At 38.9% G+C, this 9,879-nt stretch overlaps 1 protein-coding gene across 1 annotated transcript in view; it reads left to right on the forward strand.

Moving 5' to 3' along the window:
- Positions 1-2,062: 2,062 nt before the first annotated feature.
- The window catches only part of LOC139949499 (uncharacterized), a 45,526-nt gene continuing 37,709 nt past the window's right edge, over positions 2,063-9,879 (forward strand). The window contains exon 1 of the mRNA XM_071947865.1: positions 2,063-2,178. The gene's annotated coding sequence lies outside the window, so the exon portion shown is untranslated. The remainder of the gene's footprint in view (positions 2,179-9,879) is intronic.

Genomic DNA, 9,879 nt, shown 5'->3' on the forward strand with positions numbered 1-9,879 from the left:
CAGCAGAGTGTGGGTTCGAGTTCGGGTTGTAACACTTGTGTCCTTACGCAAGACACTTTAACCAATGTTGCTTTGTCCTTCAGATGGGACACAAAGCCGTTGGTCCTGTGTTGTGTAATGCCCCATTCATACTTCATGCAAATGCAAATTTGATGTGAGTTTGACGTCACAACTCTGTTTTTGCTGCGAATATTCGCAATAGTTGAGCACAGCTCAACTGCTGCGAATTATTCATTACGAATTTGTGATGTCAACATTCACTTCGCACTCGCAGGAAGTATGAACCTGGCTTTATGCATGTAAAAGAACCCACTTACACTTTTCGCTAAGAGAAGGGTGTTTCTGGCAGTGGCTGCTGTTTGCGCGAAAGCACCTTGTTAACCATTACAAGGTGTTTATATAATGGGTCTCATAGTTTTTTTTAGATTGAGTTACAGATGCAGTTTTTAGTGATTCTGTTACCAAACTGTGAGTTGATGATGATGATGTCGTATGCTGTGTTGATCTCCAAAGTGTGTCAGCCAGTAGCCCAAAGCCTGATGAAGGACTGTGATGCCGCCATTAATCAGGAAGTGTGGGCAACAGAGCATTGTAGTGTGCATCGTCTTTGGTTCACCACAGTCACAAAGCAGGGATGGGGAGAAGCCCCACCTGTGATACTGCTGTGAAAAGGCTCCCTAGCATGCGGAACCGTTGTAAGTGGATTTACATGTACTATATCATACGTAATTACTGGAACATTGCTGACAAACACTGCAGGCATGAAGCCTGAGGCCTGTGATGTTAGCATTTCGCCAGTAAACTCAAAATGGGACAAGATCTGTGGTATTGTCTTTTTTGTTTCAATTGAATAACATACCTCATTGTATCTTTGTACAAAAATTTTTTGACAGTGAGTATGACACAGGTTTTAAAGACAATGGACACTATTGGTAATTGTCAAAGACCAGTCTTCTTACTTGTTGTATCTCAACATATGCATAAAATAACGAACCTGTGAAAATTTGAGCTTGATTGGTCGTCGGAGTTGCGAGATACATTGTAACTATGAAAGAAAAAAAAAAACACCCTTGTCACACGAAGTTGTGTGCTTTCAGATGCTTGTTTTTGAGACCTCAAATTCTAAACTTGAGGTCTCGAAATCAAAATCGTGGAAAATTACTTCTTTCTCGAAAACTACGCCACTTCAGAGGGAGTCGCTTCTCACAATGTTTTATACCATCAACCTCTCCCCATTACTCGTGACCAAGAAAGGTTTTATACTGATGATATTTTATTTGTACATGAACATGTAGATTGGAGACAGTTCGAGAGGAAGATCATTTTCGGGAACTTTATGTGGATGATGTCCAAGATGACTGCCAAGCTCCAAGGTTGCTTCACCGCTGATGAACTTATTGCTACACCTCAAGCACTGCAAGTCATCAATGTGACAAGAGTTTGTACTGAAACTTGTGAGTTTTTTTTGTCTCAACTCTATGAGTAAGCTTAAGCCTTCAGCATGTCAGCCAAACTGAGTCACACTGCAGTAATAACGATCTAACGCAAGAGAAAGCATTCTATTGGTTGATTGAGCATGTGCATACACTGTATTCTGCGTGGAGCAATTCAACCAATAGAATGCGTTCTCTTTGCGTCACAATCATTATCGTTTTCGTTATCGCTGCAGTGTGACTTGGCCTTAACCCTAGCGTGAACTTGGCCAAACCCTTTTTGTCCCTGCTCAATAACCTTAGCCCCACCCCAAAAACCCTCGCCCCAATCCCAACCCTCGGCCAATCCCAAACCCTAGCAGTCAGCCAATCCTTAACCCTTGCCCACAGCGTTAATTTGCTGCAACTGCGCTCCTTGTAGATCTGTAGCCCCTCATAGTTATTCGTTAAATAGTTAGAGTCCTGTAACTTTTGATTATTTGCGCGGGTTGATACAAGTTGTATTTAACATAGTGCGTACATGTACAGGGTAAGTGTGATTTCATTTATCACGATACTATGCTCGTCTCTAATATAGAATGTCTTTCCCATTACACATATTGTGTGATAATGTTTTTTGTCCATTGCAGCAGGGGCACTTGCAGGGGGCGATCCCTTGGCTTTGGGGCAGCGAGTTGCTTCAAACTTTGGTCATTCGTAAAGGTGGTTGACGCTGTGACCTCTTGAATCAAAATTCTGTGTACAGGTTAGTGTTCCTTTTAAGGATTTGTCATAGCCTATAAATAGTTCATGGATTCAGACTTCTGGGTGCTCTGCAACTGAGGGTGCGCTTGATTAGCTACCTTGTGTCAACCCCTCGGTGCTCATTCGGGTAAACAGCTGACAACACCTAAATGAATCACACTCGCCCTCTCATGGTGACGTCATGCACCTCGGGCCAGCCCCAAGTGACCCATTCCACAAGCAGGGCGCTTGGGGCTGTGAGCCACTGGAATGGCATCAAAACTATTCGGAAGTAGTCGGGCAGACCGGGGTCGAGCCGGGGAAGCTAATCAAACAAACCGTCGAGTCACCTTGTAACTCTTTACAGCTGCTCCTGGGTTGTGGAATTTGTTTCCACTGCATATTCAAGCATCTAGTTTCTTTAATAATAATAATAATAATAACCGTATTTATAACGCGCCTTTTGCCAAAGGATACAAAGCGCCAGGTATTATTACTGCAAGGAGTGGGGGCGAATTTTGAGATATAAGACCTAATCATTAAGCACCATGTAATGGTTTACAAGGTGCTGTGGCGCAATATGCTGCCAATCCAGCCAGGAACACCGGGGCGAACCCCTTCTCCTTTCGATAAGTGCACTGGGTTCTTTTACATGCGTTTACACAACACATGGGACCAACGGCTCTACGGCTCTATCGGTGGAAAGGCCTATGTGTGGGTTTTAAGTTTTACTATTATTGTTATTTTTACTCGTTCTGTACTCTGTTCTCTGCATCACCTTGTCACCTATGCTTTCTCTTAATGGTGGAAAGGCCTAAGTGTGGGTTTTAAGTTTTGCCAGTATTGTTATTACTATACTCGTTCTGTACTTGGTTCTCTGTATCACCTTGTCTCCTATACATTCTCCCCAAATGTTTGTTCAGGAGTTCCTGATCTTAATGAATTTTGGTTTCTTAGTTTTTCCGCTCACCTGGAATTCAACTCTGGCCCTATCTGCTTATCCCCCTGCTCAATTGCCCACACACACTCTCTGGAACAATCTTCCCGTCCACATCCATGCTTCCACTACACTGGACTCATTTAAAACTGCTCTCAAAACACACTTATTTAAATCCATCTATAATTTTTTTTAAGTTTGTGCTAGTTCATTCCACTTAAAATTGTCATCTTTTTTATCGTACACTTCTTGTTGCAGCGCTTAGAAACCCGATAACACATTGGACACTATTAGTAAATTTCAAAGACCAGTCTTCTCACTTGCTGTATCTCAATCTTTGTTTAGCAAAGACCTTTGTCAGTATTTTCTGCTTATTACAGCTTTATCAGGCTCATGTTACTGCTAAATTGTGCTCGGCTGACTGCCGCACAAAGCAAACCATTCAAGTGGGATGAGTCCAACAGACTTTCTACTTCCTTTCCAGTTTTTATTTGATAGAAGTCTATATAGACACCGTGGGGTGTTGTGGCAGGCGGATAAGAGCACCGAACTCAAGCTCTGGTGCCTCTGTTCAGCGTGGGTTCGAATCCAGGTCGTGACACTTGTGTCCCTGGGCAGGATGCTTATTGCGTCTCTCCACCCAGGGGTAAATGGGTACCTGTAAGGGCAGAGATGGTTCTTGTGATCCAAGTAGCGCATATAATTGTGGCACAGGTAGCAAACCCCCCATGGGAGTTGAGATGGTTTAAGGAATGATTTAAGGCCCAGTGACCAGGGGTAATAATGTCGGAAGCCCTTGAGAAGCCCTCGGGTGTGAAAAGGGTTGTATACAAACTGGTCATTATTATTATTATTATAGACAGCCATCTTCGTCCATTGTTATTCTTTCCTCTTGTACCGCAACATTGCACACCCCCTCTCTCGTTTACCAAATTAAAATTTTAATGGACATTTCGCTGTGCACTTGTTGCTGTGCGTGTAGTGGATGTGCACTGTTGACCGAATGATAGTTGTGACATACCATTGTGTAGGTACTTTGAGTATGTTTCATAGCATGTTTCTTGCAGCGACAATTGTGTTGGCCTTTTTGATTGAAAAGTTTTTGGCATCTTGAAAATGCCACAGGTCAACCTATATCTAGTTTTATTGTAATGGATTATTTACTCATTGATCTTACAGTGATTGTGGGCTGAACCAAGAGTTTTCTCGCTTATAAAACAATTGTCAAACCTTTTCAGGTTTTGTTTTCCAACTAATTAAATGCCATTTGTAACATTGGCAGATGTAATGCATTACAAATGCTAGCCCCTAAAAGTATTGACCTTGAAAAGGCTGTGTTATATTTGCTCTTCAAATGAAGCCCACCCCCCCCCCCCTCCCTACAGCCATTTCAAAGCTTTTCCAGATAATTAACCTCCCTTTGTGTTAATAACTTGTAAAGTTCATAGCATCCTATCATAACATATGAGACATGTACACTTTAAGCTTTTTGAGGGAAGATTTTGAGATGAGGTGTGCAGGTTTTTCTTCTAACTTTGCTAAACACAGACTTGACCTTGTATTAGTTTACATGTTAATATCTGTTGAAACAAAGAATGTTTTCTATAATATGTGAAATCAGTGACTTTGATGTTCTCTGTATGTTTTGAAGAACAATTTTCAACTGAAAACAGTAATTTACTGCCCTTATGTGCACTGAACTAAGTTGGCCGAAGTATGTTGGCTTAACTGTTTATTCATATATAGTTCTGCTAATTTAGTTGTCTTGGGCCATGCGATTATTAATGTGTAATTAAATGAACTGAACTTAATGGGCCAAAGTATGTGGGCATAACTTATTGTTTATAATTTTGTTCTGCTAATTAAGGGTTTTGGGCCATGAAATTAATAATGTTTAATAATGGCATGTAAAGCCTATGGGTTCTGCTCTTCAACTTTTGCAGAGGACTTTCAAAAATTCCAAGTGGTTTTTCAGCCAAAAATGTGTCTGGTTGGTTTTCAATAGGCAAAGAGACTTATTTATTTGGTATGTTTAATATATAGCATTTAGCATTGGTTGTTATTTATGTTTTTTTGTGCACCCCTCCAAGTAGTGCAATTTTCTTTAGAGCTCCCTGGTGTGACATAACTTTGAACAAGTCTAAATAGTTGATCAAGATTGTCCCATTTGGCTTGGGAAGTGGATAGGTGCTTTAGGGAAACTGACAGCAATTGGGCCTCAGATCTTAACACCCAAAATTGCTGATGAAATATAAAAAAAATAGTTGTAAAAAAAAACTATAGGATTCAAAATAAGAATGACAAAATGTGTTTAGTGTTTTCATTTTTGTCTAAGTATTTTTGGTTGCTGTGATTTTATTGTCAATGTACACTCAATTCACTAATAGACAACAGTTCATGCACCAAACAAATCATAATTTGTAAGCTACAGTTATTTTTGAAGATTTTTTTTTGTAATTATCAATTAATACTTTGTGTATCACAACTTTGGGGATCTGTGTTTCAACTTTTGAGGAGAGACTTTGATATGCTTTAAAATTGATCCTATTTTGCTTCGAAATTGAAGGGGTGTCATAAAACCTCAGCAAACTGTTTTTCATGGTTTTGCCTCATTTTATTTTAGGGGGTGGGGGGGGGGGGGGCGGGGTTCTGTTGTACATAGCAAAAATATCCAGCCAAAAATGTGTCTGGTTGGTTTTCAAAAGGCTAAGAGACTTATTTATTTGGTATTTTGGAATATATAGCATTTAGCATTGTTGTTATTTATGTGTTTTTGTGCACCCCTCCAAGTAGTGCAATTTTCTTTAGAGCGCCCTCGTGTGACATAACTTTGAACAAGTCTAAATAGTTGCCGAGGTAAATCCTCGTCCCCATTTACACCTTTCACCTAGATTCATAATAATAAATGGACGACTGCCGGCCGCCAAATAGCCTTTTGTCAAGGCCGTCATGGCTTGGACAGCTTCTTAGAGCCGCGGTCCCAAGCGACTGGAACGGGAGACCACACACGCAAGCTGTCCAAGCCACGAAGGCCTTGACAAAAGGCTAGCTGCCAAAGTGCTGCAGCTGCCAAACGTCACCCCTCGGACCAATCAAACACAGATATATAAAGCTTACGTCACTGAGCGTTATCCAATGAAATTATCGTATCCAATGAAATCACTGGTTCTAAAAAATGTAGTACCTGTTTTTCCTGATAAAGACAGGGTACCAGTCTAAGGTCTCACGTGTTTATGTTTACTACTGTCGTCTGCACGTGCGTGCTGTGTGCGGCGACGGACGAGTTCGTTTGGTTTCTTCAAAATTGTGTCATTGTATGTTCTCAAACCATGGATGGAGCTATAGTGCTTGTTTATCTTCAAAGTTGGTGGTAAGTTAATGACAATTTCTGACTTCTTATCTCTGTCATGTTTGGGTCAAGAAATGGAAAAGTTTCCGTATGGCGCCACCACTTTTTCATTCGAAATAAAATAATATAGTATCTAATTTACCTGATTGATATATCCTTTTTTGTAAAAATGTGTGAAAAAGTGGTGGCGCCATACGGAAAGTTATCCCAAGAAATGACTTGTTCCAGTAACATATTCTCCTGAATAACTTGAAAGAAAGGGGAATATAACTGTACAAAAATTTGGTTTTTATTTTAGTTAACAAATTTCCAAGCTGAAGAATGTTGTCTGCACGCTGTTTCAATCATTTGGTTAGCGCAAAATATAAAACAAAAGAATCTGGCGCGCAATGTTTCAATCTGCTTGAGCTGCTTCGTACATTGAACCATGGAGGAATAAATTAATTTATTCCTCCATGATTGAACTCGCACATTTTGAATTTGCGCTACTTTGTTTCGCGCTCAGGACGGTGCCAATTTACAACATGAATTGTGATAAACGACGTTTAAAATGTTTAGGACTACTGCTTACAATTGTTTTGATAAAAGCGGAACTAGTAGCCATAAACAAGAGTAAAATGGTGGACGTTAGGTTTGGTACACTTTCCAAACATTTGCCAATTCATTATTTAGCTGTGTTTTCTGTTAATGTTTCTTAAAAGGCAGTGGACACTATTCTTGGTTATTGGTTTTGGTTTGTTAATCCTACAGCCCCATTTGGGCTAAACTGGGATGTTGTGGGAAAGTGACGTTATCAGCCAGGTGGATAAGGTGCTAAATTATTCAATTATTAGCATAAAATCTTAAGGCCCTATAAGTTAATTGGTAACGTAATGGGGAGCTGTTGATTAGTCGTAGTGTAGTGACATTGTGAGAAACGGCTCCCTCTGAGGTAACATAGTTTTCGAGAAATAAGTAATTCTCCTCGTATTTGATTTTGAGACCTCGAAGTTGGATTTTGAGGTCTCAGAAATTAAGCATCTGAAGCACACAATTTTGTGTCACAAGGGTGTTATACACATATTGACTGGTAATGAGGTAACTAGTGTACGTCTATTCCCCCGAGGGACTTTGAGAGGCCGCATCCTTTTTTTTACTATTTATTATTTTTTTGATTTTTGTAATTAAAAAAAGTTTTTATATATTTTTTTTTAATCTATCTTTTCAAAAGGACTGGCCTAGGAGCTTTTCCCGTATCTAATGTGATGCTCTCGAACACGTGTAATCGTCTATTTCATAAAACAATATTAGTGAATGCACCAATAGTGTTAACACAGATAGGTATTCAATAAGTTTGCGGTGGCTTCAAACTTAGGAATTGGTGGCCTGTTTGATTTGAAATACTTAGCGGCCATCTTGAAAAAATAAATAGGGCCTCATTCTCTTTTTTTGAAAATTACGGACGATCAACTGGTATTTAAAAAAAAAAAATTGCCATATGTGTTTTATAACACAGCTCGGTCTTAAATGTGAAATATTAAGAACTTAAATCTGGAAAAGAAAGGAAGTTTTGTAGTTGCTGTGCACGATTCAAGTCAAGAGAGGGCGCTGTACCGGGCACTATTTTCAAAGACTAGTGACTGCTCGGGAACTAGTTCCTGCAAAACAGGCGCGCGCGATCACTAGACTATATTAGGTGGTCCCAAACTTGGTTTGTGGACTGCTTTTAGAATCCCCCAGAAGCCTTTTGTTTTTGGATACATTTCTGCTTAACTCGGTAACAATTCATAATATTATTTGCGCCATTAATTTACCACACACAGACGAAATATGTGACCCACTCTGTGGGTCACATATTACTTTTTAAGATTTATATTTGCATTGTAAACCTTTAGAACACTTATTTTTAGGCAAAAAAGCTATGAATACAATAATCTTTGTCATACTTTCGTCTAATTTGTATCAATTTGCGTGAAATGGTAGTTTAAAACATCACTTTACTTGTAATTCGTTTTTAACAAAAAAAAAGTGGCTAATTTCAAATGGGATGAACTCAGCAACGCAATACACCCCAAAGCTAAGACATATACCAAATAACTGTTGCTGGTGTGTTCTTTCCAGCCATGCATACAACTCAATTCTTTAGATCGTCAACATCTGACTCATTTTCACAGAGCGGGTCACATATAATGTCTTAAAATGGTTTGGGTACTTTTTTTGCTGTCCAAATATTTATATTTAACTTACACAGTTTGAAGATAATGAATACTACCATTAAAATATTAATTGCTGAAGTGTTGTAGGTTTTGAGAAATGAGTAAAACAATGTCACAAAAATTATTTTCATTCATTCATGTCTTTTATTTTTTCCACATAAAAAGATAAGCGATATTATTAAGTACAATCAAATTTTTTGTGAGGATGGAGGTCTCCAAAAAGCATTGCTTGTCGAGTAAAGACCCCACTCGTAAAATAACAAAACAAAGAACAGTACAACAATTCATCTTCCAGTACGTGCTAATCCACCAATGAGATGCTCGAAGTGGAGGGGGTATAAAAACCTATAACCTACTCCCAGTTTTTTTATTGCACACTATGTATTGTGAGTTTCAATGAGTCCTGCTCCGTATACGGACAGTGCAAAAATAACATTCTAAACTTTGTGCGCGTGCATGCTGTTCTTTGCAAAATAATATTCTGAAATTTAAGAATTTGCACATTGCATGTGTGACGCTTGTCAAAATTATGGCCAACTATTTGATTAGCAAAATGGCGTACCTAAACATTTTTTAGAAACGACGTTCCTTTTATCAGTAAATGCTTTGCTTCTGCGGACGAAAAACGAGTCAAGTCAATGGCTATAAATACAATAAAATTGTTCCAGAATTGCTAATGAAGTTGTTGTTTAAGTTTGGTTGTTTGTTTGTTTGTTTGTTTGTTTGTTTCTTTATAAATGAGGTTGAGACCGGAAGAAAATTTGTTATAACACGCGCGCTTGTGGAATACGGAAAAATATAGCGCGTCTGCATCCCATATCCAACTCGGCCTTCGGCCTCGTTGGATTTGGGATGCAGAAGCGCTATATTTTTCCGTATTCCACTTGCCCTTGTGTGATAACTTATAATGAAAACACTATCAGAACTAAATTACAACTTACATGTAGATATTGGCATAGCTAGTAAACTAAACTCGAGATTGGAATAAAGAAAGTCTGCTTATAAATATTTGCTGACTAATTGAGTTTTTAGTTTCCGCTTGAATAAGAATAAACCCAGTATTTTTTTTCAAATAGGTTCATGTACATGTACATGTATCCAGTTCCACAGCTTAGGCCTTTCATGTTTGACACTCTTTTGAGTTAGTGTGGTACAACGTCAAGACTTTCCTTTGTGACTTTACCTTTTAGGATTATGTCTAATTGAAGCTGAAACTCATGCAGGTAATATCCATCTTCATTC

This window comes from Asterias amurensis, chromosome 17 (genome assembly GCF_032118995.1).
Source record: "Asterias amurensis chromosome 17, ASM3211899v1".
NCBI classification, from domain to species: domain Eukaryota; kingdom Metazoa; phylum Echinodermata; class Asteroidea; order Forcipulatida; family Asteriidae; genus Asterias; species Asterias amurensis.